The 17,262-nt window shown below is 36.8% G+C and overlaps 1 protein-coding gene and 1 long non-coding RNA gene across 4 annotated transcripts in view; one reads left to right on the top strand and one right to left on the bottom strand.

The window, feature by feature from the left end:
* Nucleotides 1–17,262, bottom strand: part of SYNPO2 (synaptopodin 2) — a 93,077-nt gene that overhangs the window by 51,602 nt on the left and 24,213 nt on the right. The window lies entirely within an intron of this gene.
* Nucleotides 1–17,262, top strand: part of LOC310899532 — a 64,222-nt gene that overhangs the window by 23,059 nt on the left and 23,901 nt on the right. The window contains exon 5 of one of the 2 annotated variants that reach the window (XR_014584364.1): nucleotides 133–330. The exons of the other annotated variant lie outside the window; for it this stretch is intronic. This is a non-coding gene — a long non-coding RNA (uncharacterized lncRNA). Of the gene's footprint in view, nucleotides 1–132; nucleotides 331–17,262 lie in introns of those variants that run through there. 2 annotated transcript variants of the gene reach the window in all.

Below are 17,262 nucleotides of genomic sequence, written 5' to 3' on the forward strand. Positions count from 1 at the left end.
GTATTACTCAAGCTCTTTATACTTGATTGTCTCGCTGTGACCAGACTGCAACACCTTTCAATTCTCAAGTATTCACCCTTTCAAAATTCTTGTCTCAGACTAAATAAAGATTTCTGATTATTTATTGGACAGTATGAACATTTCTTTCAAGAAGAGCAGAAGAGTCTTTTTGGGTTTGGATCCTGGATATTTTTTCCATACCACTCTCACAGATTTCACTGATTCTCTGTCTGACTTCAAAACGATGTTTAATGACTTCCTTTTGACAGTGTGTGTTTGTCTGTCATCTTATGTGTTTGTCATTAAAACTATATATATATATATATAAATCTTATATAATAAACACAAGGTAAATGTGGGAGATTGTTTGCCTTTCATCCCATTATTCTTGCTTTCCTGTGATATGGAAAGAAATATGATACAAATTATACTGGATTATCATAAAGCATATGTATAAAACCACAGCTGACACTATTAAAATTGTACTTTAACTACCGCCTCCATCTCTAGCTTTATGAACTTTTTTAAAGTATGGTAACTGACTACTATATGGTAGTTATAAAGAAAAACCATACATCAGAACTATACACGCTCAGTATATTTTGTTCTGAGATTGTACTGAAGAGTTGACTTTCATGTTAATCTGTGTAAATACTAAATGATTGGACAGGGCATCATGATTTTCTTGCATGAAGGAAGATCTTTTTTTTTTATTATTCTGAGAACCATGTTATATCTTTGAGAGCACCAAGATAAAAATGGTCCTCAATCATAGTCATGATAGTTTCAGCCACAGTGGGGTCACTCTCGAAGATAATAATTTAAAAAAAAAAAAGTATCAATATATAAATTTCCGTATTGTGGTGTGGATGCAAACCATATGTATGCTGTAACTAAAGGGAGGACAATAACTGATCTTGACAGGACTCCTTTAGGAGGTCTTGTGTCAAAATAGATAGTTGAAATAACTGATAGTGAGTACGAGCATAGCTGAAACTGTCATTCACCAGTCACATGAACAGCTGAGACGGAGAGGAAAGTTGACAGAAGGCTCCATGCATTTTATTAAGACAGTAAGAACAGTATTTGGGAAGAACAGAAAGGGACGAAAGACTGGTAACTACCAAGCAGGGAATGGACAGTGTTCAACATAGGCAAGTAAAGAGGATTTTCCAAAACATAGTCTGAATGTGGCTGCTTAAGCAGACTGGCAATATTAGTGAGGACTCTCACAGAACACAGCATATGGTAGTTGCTTAGAGTGATATCTATGGTTTTTTTTTAAATGCACAAAACCAGCTCTCAGCGTAGAGTACTTCTTGAGGATTACTGGTTGTTTTGTGTTAGCTGCCTCTTTTCAGCTTCTCTTGGCAAGTTACTGTGAACCTCAGAACATACGAAGTGGCAGTGTGACATTTTTTGTATATATTTGAACAGAGTGGGAAGTGCTCAACGAGCTGTTGAATTGGAATTTGCATGTTTGCAATGTGAAATTATGCTATTGGAATAGGTGTGATGATACTATCTCCAGCTGCTATCTTGAGATAAAAATATACTCGTCATTTTCACCTTGTTACTGCCCCTGTTGCTGTTGTTATTCTTCTTATGAGCTCAGTGAGCTAAGTACCACTACATTATGTCATTACATCTTAAATACATCAAATATATTTAGATACAAGTCATACAGTTTTTTAGTAGAGTCTGTGCTGTACTGAAAATCCCTCTGTATACTAAACAGTTCAAAAAGCTGCTTGCACTTTTAAAATCTGAATCTATATATCGTGCTGATTAGCAGTGTAAGGCCCAACTATCTCTCTGAACAAGCTAGCTTAGTTATTAAAAGTAGAATGGTGAAATTCATTATTGCCATTCAACCTCAAGTTTTATTACCTTATAGTAAGGTGATATGTTGCACTATTCTAGTGGGTTTTGAAGAGCTTGTCCAGAATATGTACTTTCCATTGCACTATATAGACACACCTGAAGTATTGGTTTCAGACGTCAGCATCTCATTAGTTGTGTAGATACATTTGTAGTCAAAAAAGACTAAATCTCAGTTTATTCTTAAGTAAACACCATCAGATGAATGACTGACTAGATTCTCATTTACTCTAAGGTCTGAAATCTGGGTGGAGTTTTAAACATTAAATGTTACTGAAGATCCAAGACCCTACATGTCTCAACTTCTTGACTGTTAATCATTTTTTGTACTACTTTTGCTTTGGTGAACACACAAACAGTACCCTTTGTACAAAGCAGTATAATGTAGTTCAAATATTTTACTTTAATGAGATAATAACAAAGACCTTTACTCTAATTGCATGCAATTTTAATTGAAAGCTTTACTGCTAGTACAAAGCTTAATTCTTTTTTTAAGAAACAGATGAGACTATTGTTTTATTATTACAGGTTTTCCCAGTCAGTTTATATTACTGTTTGTCAAGACAAGTTAAATTGTTCCCTAGTGGCTTTGCTCTCATCTAAGACAGTAGAGGGCAGTGAATCCACTACACAGAAAGTGTGATAATAGGATCATTTTTCTCTATCCTAACAATCACATTTCCTAGACATTCCCTATCAGAAATGGCCCTTGTTGGGCACATACAAAGTAAATTACAGACCTGTGTAGATACCATGATGGTTTTTGGTTTTGTTGTTTTTTGTTGTTGTTGTTTTGTTTTGTTTTGTTTTTTACTTAATAGGCCCAATACAGGCACAATTAGATGAACTATGTTTATTTTTTTGCACAACTGTTACTTGCAGACCAGAGTACTGTTTGCTACCCTGCATACATGTTGTAAAACTATCCTATGAGTTTTTAGTAGTTGTCTTTTTATGTTGCAAAAGAGAAACATGGCAGCGAGAAAGAAAGGGAGATAAGGCCAAAATTAAAACTCAAAGTAGTACTGAAGACACAAAAATTATATTCCCTGCAGCTACAGTTCTGGGTGGTGCAATTTTCCGTATCTGAATATTTTTTGACAGAAGTGAAGTATGAGAAGTTGTTCAGTTAGGTGGGGTAAAAAAAAATCAAAACCAAAACAAATCAAACAAAACAAAAATGAAAAAAAGGAAAGCTTGAGACTTTTCCTCATGAAAATACAGACATTTTCTCCAAAATACTGACTATAAATCTCAGTCTTACAAAGAGCAATATTTAGATGTGAAATATTCCAGCAGCTATATTAAAAGCCATCCTAAAATAAGTTATGATAGAGGTATAACCTCATTCTAAAACATTCTTCATATTGTCCATTAAAAGTATTGCTACTTTTCAGTCCATACCATTTTCATATTTCCTAATATGATTTTTAGAGTCCCATTAGACTAACAATAAGAACCAGAAGTTTGATATTTATTTACAAACCTGTAGACCTAGCTGAGATTGGAACTTTTTTTTTTTAAATTCATTCTCACTGAATCGATTATGATACAGCAATTTTTGTGCTGCTGTGCCACCTGACATGTTATTTGGTGTGGGGTCATAAGGACTTTCACCAGAGCTCGTTAGGTAGGAAACGATCCCCTTGGAATTGAAAATTGGCTGTTATCATTAATGACAGACTTCCTGTGAGTTTCTCTATCTATCGTACAAAGCATACCACACTTTATTGCTACAGGATTCCATCTTTGATAAGAAAACTATTAATGCTGTGCTCAGAGAAACCAGTGAAGAGTTTTTGTTACAACCCTTTCAAGTCATTTATCATTGTATTGGCGGGACTTTGTAAGGCTAGATGCTTAAGAAAGTTATATGTTTTTTAAAAAGTAATATTCTACTTTGAGGCTAGAGGGCTATTTCAAGCAGAATTGTAGGCTTATGCCATGAATCCACTCCTAACACTTTTTCTGTTAATTGTTTAGTGAAGAAATAGTATACACTAATTGGCTGATGATAGCCCACTGGGTGTGACTGCTGGTGTTATAAAGAGCCATGTTTGGAATGATCTGGAAAATGGAAGATAAAAAGTGAAGTTATAAAGTTTGTTACATTAAAACAAACTCCTCTACTTGGGAAAGAGAAAATGAATTTATAAAAACAAGAAGAGAAGTATCTTGCTGGCGCTGGCTCTTTTGCAGAAGTTCTGGGGGTCGTTTAGTGTGTTTATAAACTAAATAAGGGAAGACTACAGGTTCAGGAGGTTTTTAGGGGTTGTTGTTTTTTTTGTTGTTGTTCCTTAAAGAAACAGGGAAACACGATACTGGGCCGCATTAATAGGACAACTCAATCTGTAGAACATAGGAGGTAATTATTCATCTTTATTTGGCACGGTGAGTGCTCTGTCAAGTTCAGAAGGGTTTGGGCAAATTGGAGATGGTCCAAAGTAGGCCAGCAAGGATGCTAAAAGAGTTAGAAAGCATGACCTATGAGGAAGCTGTGAAGGAATTTAGTGTACTCAGTCTTTCTTTTTGGAGGGGGAAAAAAAAAAAAAAACAGCTATAGAGTTGAGTGGGAAGACTTAACCTCTTCACAACAGAAAACTTATCAAGAAGGCAGCACATTTGTTTGATCTTCTATATAGGGTAAGAAGTAGCAAGAAATCAACTTTGCAGCAAATAAAATTTAGATTTACATCTTAAATATTTCTAAGAGCAATGAAAGAGTTAACCTAGGAGTCCTGGAATTTCCTTCACTGGAGGGTTTTAGAAGAGTTTAAGCAAACTTCTGTCAGGAATGGACTAAGACCATTTAATCCTTACGGCGAGAAGCTGTTTTTCAGTGATTTTTCAAGTGAATTTTTACTCTGATTACAAGTCGTAATTCATGATGACTGCAATTTGACAGACTGAAATTGCAAGAGGTCATAAGCATAGTGGGTAGATACGGGGTGATTTCACAGGAAATCAGTGCAGTATGTAATCCCTTGAGGTGCAAGCAGCCCCTTACATCTATAACGAATGTTAGCATCTACCTAAATAACTTTACAGGAAAGAAGAAAAACTAGCCTGGAGGCAAGTTTAGAGGACCTTATCAAATCTGTAGTTGCCACAGTAACAGAAAAGGCCATACAGAGAAACATGTCTTGAATTGTACTCTAAACATAGCCATAGCGTTTCATCTTTGACGTTCTTAGAGAGAAAGAGTGCATTTAACATGAATTTTTGAAAATAATAGTCAAAGCAGGACCACTTTACCTCTGTGTCTGAGAAAATAGCATGAAAGAAGATTAATGCAATCCTCTCTGTAGTAATTTAGCATGGAACTCTTTGGACTCCTTAAGCTCTGCACTGATTTTACAAAAGAAGGCAGCAGCCAAAGAAGAGTGTATAATATGATCTCTCCCATCCTGTTTGGGGCAATGTAGGAAGCTATGTTCTGTGCTAGTGGGGATCCAGTAGTCATCTTACAAAGATTACTCCACTTGCTTTAACAAACCTACTGGTGACTGTGACAAGGTCTGGTTATGAAAGATAAGAATCATAAAGCTCCCAGAGTCTGTATCAGAACCTTTCATCTAGGCTCATCTGGCAAAATTGATCTCAGAACACAATGTAATTACCTTTTAAAGTATGGCTAATATGAGCTAGGTGGCAGAATGATTTAATGAACTTAAATTCTTAAAACTTAACTTAAATTCTTATAACTTAAAAACTCTTCTGACCCAAATTTATACCTAAATAGACAGTCTGGAGTGAGTTTTGACCTCAGCCTAATCCCTTGCAAATGCTTGTTCGCCTTGCATTTGGAGAATGCTTCAGCATTATGAGTCACCTCTACTGAGGAGGCTCTACACTAAAAGAGCAGATCAGGACTGAAATATCAAGGGGAAGACAGGCACACACCCCAAAAAAAACTTCTGGTAGTCTCTTGTTTTTACTACAGTTATGCAGGGAAATGTAAGAGAAAAACAAAATGCTTCCTGCCATGGGTAACACAAGGTCAATAACTGTTTGGTTAGCACAGCTTTCTATTCACTTGATCTGCATCTAGACTTGCTCTGAGAAGCCTTGTGTTAGAACAGCAGCGCTGGCATCCTATTTGGACTGTCTAGTACAAAAATGTCATGACATTTTCTAAAAAACTAGTGATACATGTAGATAGTCTTTGCATATGTATAAACAAACTATAGCTTCAGCTCTGTGGAATAAGTTTGGGAATGTTATGTTCCTGCCCCTGAAGTATACACAGATACGTATGGACCATGAAATGGTAGGGAAAACTCTTTCCCTACAAATAAATACGACTAGTGTAGAGATTTATACTTCATCCATCTCTATACTCCAGGTTTTCCTTAAACTCCTGATATGAAAAGGTAACAATCTGTGTATTTAGAAGTATAGCATACAATAATAAGGGAGAATTTGCAACAATTCAACAGAGGAATTAGAACTTTCCAGCAAGAGAATTTCCTGTTAATGATCACCATCAGATTCACGGCATTTAGTCTTCTTTCTTCTATACTTCTGCTCCTCATTTTTTCTGTAATTCTCAAAATGCATGATGACCCATGCCAGCCACCACACTTTCTCCAAATATCTTTGTTTTCTGCCAAGTCTCCCCTTATGCACAAAACGGCAATTACTTGGTCATATTTTAGTACCTATTTTAATTCAGAAACTTGGGTGGTGGGGGTCACAAAAAATGTCTGCTTTGCTTTTAACTCAAATTCTAGGCAAAGTGATTCAGTTGAGATTTGTGAGCTCCTCTCCATCCACTCTGTTGTTCAACTCAGAAAGTTATTCTGGTCTCAAACACCGTGGATCACCAAAAATGAATACTATCGAAACAACTGCTTGTACTCTGTAATATCCTAGCATAGCTCTTTCTGGAGTTTCTCCTAGGGTTGATTTTCCACTGCAAAAGAGGATTTTAAAGATGTAGGAAAGGGTGCTAGCTTTGTTTTTTATTTCTGTGGAAAATGTGGGAGGGCATGAGGATAATGGCAGCTCATTTTTTTTGTGTCCAAATATAAGCTTGTCCCTACATTCAATACACATGTCCTGGCCTTGCAGAAACGAATGAGTAAGATAAGGAAAGCAATGTCATGACAACAGTCTCCCTATCACCAAACATAAGCTGGTATGCGAAAACCTTTCCATCCAAAGTTAAAAGGGTTTTTAATTATAAATTATTTAATTAGCATTCAAAGGAAATATGAAAAGTTTAAGCCAATTTTGACTATTCTACAATATTGTGCTGAGAAGAACTGAGAGTGAGTCCTTCAGATTGTGATCTGAAAAATTATTCCACTTTCTTCTGGAGCAACATTTGCTCTCTGCACCTCACTCTTGCCTGCTGTCACACTCAAATGAGATGAAGTGAGAAATCTTGAACACAGATACTAGGAAGCATTTTTACGATTAATCATTCTAAAAAAGAAGCATCTGATTCTGAGTGAACTGAAGTTATGGGAGAAATCAAAAAAGAGATGACATCCTAGATCAGGGCTATATCTTAACATAAACAAATCACTCTCCTATTTCTTTTGGAACTCTGCTGTCCCAAGCCAGCTATGAGAACAAACAAGACATTAGTTATATTTCCCAGTATAAAAGTCCCTTAAGGCAGCCTACTGGGAAAAGTGGGTCTGAAAACCACTGGCATTGTCTCAGCCTAAGCTATCGGTTTTGTGATGAATTAAAAAGGACAGCATTCTAATTTTAGTAAGTTTTAAGTAGAATTGTGAGAACTCAAAAGAGATTGAGTTTGCTCACTCATAGAGAAATGACTGTTAGTTTTTTGTTTATTTGTTTGTTTTTTCTTTAGAGGAAGCTTATTAGATGAATATTGATTAGGGCATTGGCACACATTCTACAGTGTGTTCTGCAGAGAAGGAGATCGTCGAAGGGCAAACAGCAGGTGTGATTCCTTTCCATCTCTTAGTAGAGCCTGAGAAAGAGGAGTTGCAAGTAGATTCAGATCTAGCAGGAAGCTCAGCAGCCTTCAGAGGCTATGAAGTGGCAACTATAGTAAGCCATCTATTGGAAAATATCCCTTTACTCAGATTTTGCTTGCAATATAAACATTTCCATTACTTTCCACTTTAAGTGTCTCTAGTAATTTCTGTTGAATCAGCAGTATTTTTTTGTTAAAAAGAAATGACTCGACCCTGTAACAAAACAGTCCCCACTGTTTTTCCTTCTTCTGTTTAGCTGAAATTTGCAGGCTTGTTCTGCAAACACAGACTTCAGCATTTCCAAAAGCTAAAGGTCAGCCTGAAATCTCACAGCACACTTACTGTATAACAGCCAAGCAAGGAAATGTTCAAAAAGTCTTTGGAGAACATTATCCTAAAATATGAAGTTACAGTAACTTCAGTCCCATGAGCCTCATGGCCTTTTTTGTACCTTGGGATCTCCAAATAAAGCAGATTAACCGATCATTTTTGTAATTCTTCCTTTTTCCACAAAAATGGAAATAAGTGAACCTATAGCATCTAATTGGGTGTTTTGAACAGATTGGATTATAATTTAATTTAATGTTGAGGGTAAGTTTTTCCTCAGACTATTTTTAACCTCAAATGCCTTATTTTGTGATAAACAAAAAGATTTGTAAACAGATTATGTATTGAACACATATTTTAATATTCTACAGTTAAAGTGGATGGTTTTAGCAGCGCTACCTGTCCTGTGCAATTCTGTTATTAGGGAACACACCATAATCTCCCAGGTCCCAAATAAGTGATTTACCCTGATGATAAAGAAATTTATTAACTCTTTTTTACTGCTTATGGCTGCTTAAACCTATCAGGGAGAGTTTCTTGCTCCAGTAAGTATAGAAAAATATAAGTGTGAGGGCACCCACATACCATTTCCAATCACTACAATTGTTGTAGAAAAGCAAATGCTTCCAACAAATCTGCTTAGAATTGGACCTGACTCAATGCTGATTCTTCCAAAGCTGCCTATAAAAATATATTCTAATTCCAATCAAAGTTACTCATATTCTGAGTTTCAAGAAAGTGGGACTTAATATTTACTCTACATAATATTCTCAAAAAAATGAGGAAAGGAAAAGGAAAGAAAGGAAAAGGAAAGGAAAGGAAAAAGAAAAAAAAATGAGAGAAGAGAAGAGAGAAGAGAAGAGAAAAGAGAGAAGAGAAAATGGTCCTTCAAATCAATGTAAGACATATTCCTTCACTAGGAAATTGTATTGAATGGATCTCAGTAGTACTTGGACAATGTTTAGTGAAGTGGGAAAATGAACCAGAGAAAGCAGGTCCCCATAAAACTGCTGTCTGTTTCCCAAACAAGTGGGATTCGGTTTGTTGAGGGCCCCTGGTTCCTCTTGGTACACTAAAGCTCAACAGCAGATGAATAAGGAAATCATGTGAAGGAGTAAAGCATGTTGGAAAACTTTAATGACATTATATACAAAAGTCCTCCTTACCTCACTGGTGTGTTTCTGTGTTTGTTTTTCTCTCCAGATAAATTAGATATAAACAAACAGATTGCAATATGGGGAAAAGCATGCAATGGCTACAATGGGAACAGAATCCACCCTGTGTACTGTAGTTTCACATTCTAATTAGAGATGTGTAAACAATTCTTTCCAAACTTTTGTATGAGCTTCCATTCTGATAATTTTCAGTGCTTAAACAATTGTAGTTAACATTACTTGCTGCCCATGTTTTCATATGTAACTGTGCTGTCCTGGTACTCAGCTTTAGAAATAGCAGTGCTGTAAGTTCCTCTGAAAGGATTGTCCAGCTTTATATCCTCAGCAGTGGTTGCCAGTTAATGTGTGCAAGGGTCTTCAGAGACTTCAGCTGGAGCTCTAGACCTTCGAGTTTCTATCATCGCAACTGTAAAAGATAAACTTATGATTGGCATACAGAACGTGCCAGCCCGGATCTAAGATGTAGCACTTGTGTAAATCCACAGGTAGCTAAGACAGCCATATGCTAGGATGCTGGACAGAAGGCACGATTCTAGATCTCTCTGATGTAAAACTTTTAGCTGGACTCTCTAGAAAGTGATAGATATATAAGATTAAGTCAGTCATGTTTAATGTTTTACATCTGTGTTACACTTTGAAAGTTTAAGACAACTCAGTTCTTGGTATCTCTTTTTTCTCTGACAGTGGACTACAGTTCCCTGTGTAAGGCTAAGGTAATTAACTGTTACCATTTTAGCATCATTATATCATTTTTGCCTACTCATTAGAGCCTTCTGCTTCTAGGAATTCCTTCACACAGCAATATTTCATCTGTTACCATGTTTATCTTTTATGTCCATGATATCGTTAGCATATTCAACGTTGTCTTATGATAATGATCTTTTGTTGTTGTTAATTTTAACCAATGTCTCCTAGAAACAAAAAAGAAAACAGTCACATCTTAATGTGGTCTAGAAGATGAAAGAAAATGGCTGACTGCCAGGTCTCTGAGCGCAGTCTCTAGGTAGTTGATTTGTTCTAGCTTGGACTAAGTCCACGCAACAAAATGTTGTTGGCAGGACTGTTTTGGCTAGAATTATTAAAAAAGAAAAAAACACCTTTCCTCCCTGAGGTAAGTACACTAGGAAACAGCAATATAGATGTCACTATATTGTCCTAAAATTTCTTTCAGTGACACGGTTTGAGCAGCTCACAGAAGGTGCCACTATGCCACAGAGAAACTTGGAGAAATCCACTGGCACACTTAACGCTGAAACATCTGTGGGGACTGAGCTCTTCTGCTTTAGAGAGACCCAAAATTTAAGGGCTGTTTACTGTCCTACCCATGGTAAAAGTAGGGCTTTTTTTGAGGTTCCCAGTCCAGAGAGGTCAGCAATGTCACTGCCCCTTAGCTGAAGATATGGAGCTGATTGACCATTTTCCTCAGCAACTGATGGCCCATGTGAGTTGCACAAGACAGAGGATGCTTATGAGGCTTATAGCTTACACCTTACCCATTTGAGTTGGAGAGGATTTCAGTATCCAGGACTGGTAGTGTGGCACTATAGTTAACACAAAGAATAGGGAAGAAGCCAACATAGAATAAGGGGTAGGAGGAACTAAGGTGACCCAGGCCTTAATTCTATATTATATGGACAAAAGAAAGATTATTCTTCCCACACAGAAAGTAGTAATGCCTATGTAGTCAGCTGTAATGCCTATGCAATCAGCTGCTTCAGTGCTTATGCACTGGTGAATGAAAGGGCTAAGTGCAGCCCCTATTATAAATTTCCTTTCTGAAGCCCAAGTGCCTCCCAGAGAAGAACAATTTTGGATTTTTGCATGTTCATTCACCTCTGGCCTTCTCAGAACTTCCTTTCTAAGCCATTGATTTTTCCCTAGGTTCTTACACACTGAGAGAGACTTGACAGGACCTGGTGTTTAGGACCTGTTTGTGTGAATGTCAATCCAGAACAAGAAGTTCTGAGAGACATGCAAAATAAAGAATTAATACATTAAGCTGACCAATTCAGACTTCAGGACTGGGAGGAAGGTAGAAAGTAAACTTATGGTTTTTTAAAGAAGCCATAAACTGAAAGTGGAATAGAAAATATGTTGAGGTTATTTTAAGCTGCACACTCTTGTAAGAAATATGTTATTTTTGTGCCATGGGTTTCTGTACATGAACCCATCTCTGAACATTAAGGAGCAATGATACGGTCTTCCTGCTACTGCTCTGATGAACAGTCTGTGGGAAATAACCATTGTGTTTCCTTTGAGTTTTCTTTTTCCACAACTCCATTTCTAAATCCTATGAAGAAGTTGTAGGAATGAATCCTCTAAATACTCATGGCAGTGGTGACAAAGCACTTCTGTACCTGAGTGGCTCCAGATTTTAACTGTAGAAACCTACATTTTTGGTGTTATTATCATCTCTGGGACTCAGCATTTCCCCAGTGGCCTCTGAGAGGCTGTTTTGTGCTTTCTATTCCGTCCTGTTCCTTCTCTAGTATGTACAGAAGTTTAACACTTGAAATCAATTTAGCAAATTAAATTTAGAACTCAAGTTGTGATTCTCTAGCAAAAGGGAAAAAAAATAGCCTTCTGTTTCAGATACTGAGATGTGCTCATTGGACTGGTATAACAAATACCACCAGCATTAACTTGTATGGTCTCATATGGTCATATGAAAATGCTCTCTTTTGTGGCAATTGAATCCATATAAAGAAATTTTGGCTTCCTTTGGCTCTATTTTATGTTTCACTGTTTCACAGGAATGTAATTATGTACAGGCTGACAGTTATATATGCTGTGGTTCAGCCAAGTATTTCAGCATGAATCTAATTCTAAGCAGATAGTCTTTGCATTAATTAACGCTTATCTGTTTATACAAATTATGTGCTTGAGCACTCTGCTGGGTTATTACAGCATGTCATATGCCACTTCTGGCTGTGAAGGTAGATAGGAATCAGTGTGTATGAGTTGTAGAGTCAGCCCCAAAAGATCTGGAAAAAAAAATTCTCATAGTTTTTAAGAAAAATATTCTCTCATATACATGTGCACAGCACAACTGTCCAGGTCCTGTTGATCACTTATTTATATTTTTACAGGTAATGCACATACATTATTGAATGTATATGCTATAATTGCTGCTGTATAGCATGTCGAAAGATACTTGTACTATAAAATTGACTAATGCTAATGTTTAAGAAATCAAATATTATGATACATTAATACTAGCAGTTTTATCTTGTGCACATGTTCAGAAGAGGAAGGTAGATATTATAATTATCCTTCCTTTAAATATGAACTCTTTAATATGTAGCTTTTATAGCTTCACATTTGAAAGTCACAAGCATGTCAGTGAAAACTTAAGTTTTGCCTTCTGTGTACACATCCATGTAAACAACTTGCATGCTTAGAAATTCACATTGAATTTGAATGAATTAAAAGAAATATCCTGCCAAAATTCAATTAAAATTGCTCTGTTTCACTTGGTTCCCCATGAAAACTGAAGAAACAACAAAGCCATTTCAGGCTCATTTGAAACTGAGTGAAGGTTCTCCTTGCTTGCTTATTTGTGGAAAGTTTGGGGCTACTATATGCTGTGCAGTCTACTATGGATATTTGGCATTCCTTCAGGTGATCCCCACAGGAACATTTGTTTCCCACAGAAAGTGAAACCACAATTTTAAAAACAGTATTAAATTACTTTTCTGTTTTTAAAGTGGTTTTTACAATTTTTTAAATCTAGAATTCAACATTCAGACAAGGTTACCAGCTGTTTACACTGACAGAAAATTAGTAAGATTGAGTTGCTCTCCAGGACTCATAATGGGTTCCTGTCTCATAATTCAATGAAAGGAAGTATTTTTGCAGCTAGAATTTGAACTACTAGAGGATCAACTGATTTTATACACTGTATTGTAATTGTAGTGGCAGCACTATGCTTAGGACTTCTTGTATGAGGAATTTGCTTTGAGTCGGGGATAATTTGCACTTCACAACCTTGAGGAAACACACATATACTTATGGACAGGTGACAAATCAGAAAATCTCTGTTTTGGTCAGTGTTTTATCAATTAAGTCTTCTGCCGGCATCATCTTCTTTAAAGAAAAGGATTCTGTGTCTGATGACTTTTTGTGTTCAAGATAATTTCTGTGCCTGTTGTTAATATATTTAGACACTGAGATTTTACTCTGTGTGCTGTAATTAGTCTACACTGGTTTGGAAGTGGATTTTTATTGAAAGTTATCGCCAATGGATATCCACTTTGAAAGTCAGAAAAGCATAGAACAGTATCTGGTGCTCTCAAGTAAGAAAATGGCATTCAGCGTGTTTCATAACTTGGAGCTAGAAACACCAACTATAATAAATTAGGTATTATGATCATGTTGAAGGATCACTTGCACATTATTTGATCTGTTTTATACTTTGGATTCTTATTGAAAGGACTGAATATTCAACAGTGATGATTCCGTGGTGGGTTAGGGATCTCTGGAGACTTTAACCTGTGGAAATGCTTTGTTTCTTTATCTGTATTTGATCAGAACGACTGCTTTAGAAGTAAGGAAGAGGGGATTGGGAATTTAAATGGAATCAAAAAACTATGAACATCAAGAATTCACTAACTTCTCATAAAGTGTATGTGAAAGCCTGAGAGAGAAAGACAAGAACCAAAACAAGATTTCTTTTGATCTCTGAAAAAGAAAACTGCAACGGTAAAGGTAGTGATCACCCACAGGGAAAGAGAATCCACAAAAGGTGGTCTGTTCTGTGGGTTTAGGTATCACTATGATAACGTGGCTAGGTTGTAGTTTGTCTTCTGTTGAACAGCCTTGTATCAAACTCATGGATCTAGTCTTAAAATGGGCACTAAATCCAGAATAGTTCCTCACAATTCCACTGAAATGATTGTACAGTTGCTTGTGGTGACAGTTGTGTGTTGCCTTCTTTTTCTTCTGCTTCTTTTTTTTTTTTTTCTTTTTTCATGACTTGTCCAATTCCCCAAAAAGCTTCAAGTTTTGTTCTTGCATTTTTTGGTCTTTTTTTTTTTTTTCCCTCCTCTCCCTTCTATGGCAGCTACTTTGGGGGGGGGGGGACAGGAATAGCCACTGATTTGAAGTATAGGATTTCATCTCCTTATAACCCCAAGAAAGATAAAAGGCCACTTACTTCTGAAGAAAAAGAGAGTGGGAAAGCTCAGCTTATAGGAAGAGATGGTTTTGTTCTTGGTTTTAAAAGGAAAATTACTTTGCTCCTCATTCAGGAGGAATGTTTGTGTTTGCAGTAATTGTTCTTGTTGACAGCACATACAATTAATGTTGTGGGAGAGCACAGAGGAAGATCTCTGCTTTTATAAAGAAAATACTGAGTTTCCTTCTTGCCTAACTCAAGTCACTAGTCAGGCAAAGCTTCACAAAGCCTCCATGCTTTCTCCTCTGTATGTCTCATGTATGAAGCAAACTAAGAAGGAGCAAAATGGATTATCTTTACTCCTTTCTGATACTGAAATTCTCAGTATATATGCTAGGATTTTTCTGTTCTACTTTAAAAGATATCTAGACAGAACATATATAAGTTATATATAGAATAAACGTTCCACAAAAGGGCTCTTCCTTAAAGGAATAAATGTGGCGATTCATACTTTGTTCTTGATCTTGTTTTTGATCTAGCTCCTAGTGTATTTCTCAGTTCTGTACCTGGTTTGTGGCTTAAATTCTGATAGAGAGACAATGTTTAAGAAAATGTGACCAACATAAAGATGAGTTAGTGTAGTCTTAGTAAAGGCTTTTTGTGTGTTTGAGGAGAGTAGGCAATATACCAGTGCAGGGTTACAAAGATGAACTTGTTTCATGTGGCTTTAATCAAATCTGGGATGCCTGGAATTAAGGGTCATCACCCTGCGAGGCACCTTGAGAAGAATTGCTGTTTCAAATAAGGCCATTGCTGACATGAATGTGGACTGAAAGTTATGCTTTGTTAGAAACCAGGCATAACAACCAAACCAAACAAAACCAGAAAGAAAAGAAAGAAAACCCACATATCAACAGAATATCTCAATTTATATTGTCGAGTAATTTATAGTACTTTAAAGAAAGAAGATCATGTCATTGTCCAAGAAAACAAGTAATTTAACTTGTACAAGCACATCTAATATATTATACAGTAATGATTCCCAACAGTTCTCCAGCTAAGCCATACTTGAAAAAATTGGCAAGATTTATTCTCTGCTGTATCCACTTCATCCTGCTCCCAAAGTTTGCTGCAGCATACTCCTGCCTCTGCTGCCTGCAGAGGCTGCCCTGCTGACTGCAGCAATAGCACTGATCTTAGGCTAATCGATCTGTTTCAACCAGCTCCTGTATCCCTCCATTGTGCTCCCCAGTTCTCCCTGTTCCAGGACTGTAATTCAAGGGCATGTGAAGCAACCTTGTGCTAAACTGTATGGCATGACAACCTTCATACCATGGGGCTCCATGGTGTGTATGGCATTGCAACATGCTAGACCCCCTGTGCAGAGCCACAGCTCATTAAGCACCACAAATATCTTCCAGGAAAGAACTCATTTTAGGTAGCTGATAGATCATGGTGCATTGCTCTCACTGTATTCTAATGGGGAGTAGATAAGGATTAGTCAAAACTAATTTGATCCAGATTTTGCATTCAATTTTGCCTTCTGAAATAAGAATAATAATAAAATTAAAAAAAAAAAAAAAGTTGGACATGTACAGCTTAAAACAATGTAGTTTTGCTGCGTCATGGGTAATTATTGTTCACTTGTTGCCTAGCTATCTTGAGTACAAACAAACAATCCACTGAAGGTAGGCATCATTCTGGATGGTGGGAAGGGCTAAAGTATTGTTCTTGAGGACTGTAATAAGCAGATGAAAATAGGTTCTGACACATTATCCTAGACTGTTCTGGGACAAAGCTACCCTTGTTTTTTGGTGAAAAAGTGTATCACTTGTTGTAGGATTGAAAAAATAAGCTCATCCAAGGAAAAAAGCTCAAAGATAAGACTGCAATAACACATGACAGCCCTCTGTGTAATGCTTCTACCAAGCTCTACAGTGTCTGGTTGCTTGTGAAAGAGGATGGTTGTTCTGCAAGGCCAGGAGCAGACTTCCTCACAGTGACCACAGGAGAGTTAACAGCATGGTTACCAGTAGGTCTTAATAAAGAAATTTCTGTACGCTTTCCCCACTGCATCCCTGTGAGATTTAAATTCAAGTTTCACAGAGAACTGGAACCCTGACGTTTCCAGTTAGCTCTCTTAATATGAAAGATTTGATGATGAAGAAAGGAGGTCAGAAAAAGGACAGAGGGGAAGCAAAGGATCTAGGTGAGGCCAAATGACAGTTACACATCTAGAGTTCATTGGGTTCCAAATCTCTAATAGTTCAAAGTGGAACATTTAAATTTACCTTTACATAATGTGGGACAGAGAGAAAACAGAAGGAAATTGACAAACATCTTCCCAGTATTTTCACTTATTTACCATTTTAAGGAAGCTATCATGCACACTGTGTTGAGAAAGCCTCAGCCATGCCTGAGTGTTTTGTTCTTTGCTAGGAATGACGCTGCTGGTGCTGGTGTCGGTCAGCTTGTCCAAACTATTTTCACTGTGCAGTACGAATGCTCTGGGCATATGAAAGCCAGTGGCTTATGTCATGGGATGTCATAGGCCTCACTTGTGCTGGGTAGCATAATGTTCTAAGTACAAGCACGTAAAATACTCCAGAGCACATCTGTGGACTCTTATTTTCCAAATTTAGTTGCATAGGAGGAATTGTAACTTTTTTTTTTCCAGAGCACTGAATACAATACAGCCCTTTGAAATTGCATGCTTAGAACATCTATGCTGTATGAGAATTTGATACACTGACTTTAAATTTATATAGCTTACTATTTTGTGTACAAGTGTACACAATCAGTAGTA

The sequence above is a fragment of the Anser anser genome (genome assembly GCF_964211835.1).
Source record: "Anser anser genome assembly, chromosome: 4".
Classification (NCBI taxonomy): Eukaryota; Metazoa; Chordata; class Aves; order Anseriformes; family Anatidae; genus Anser; species Anser anser.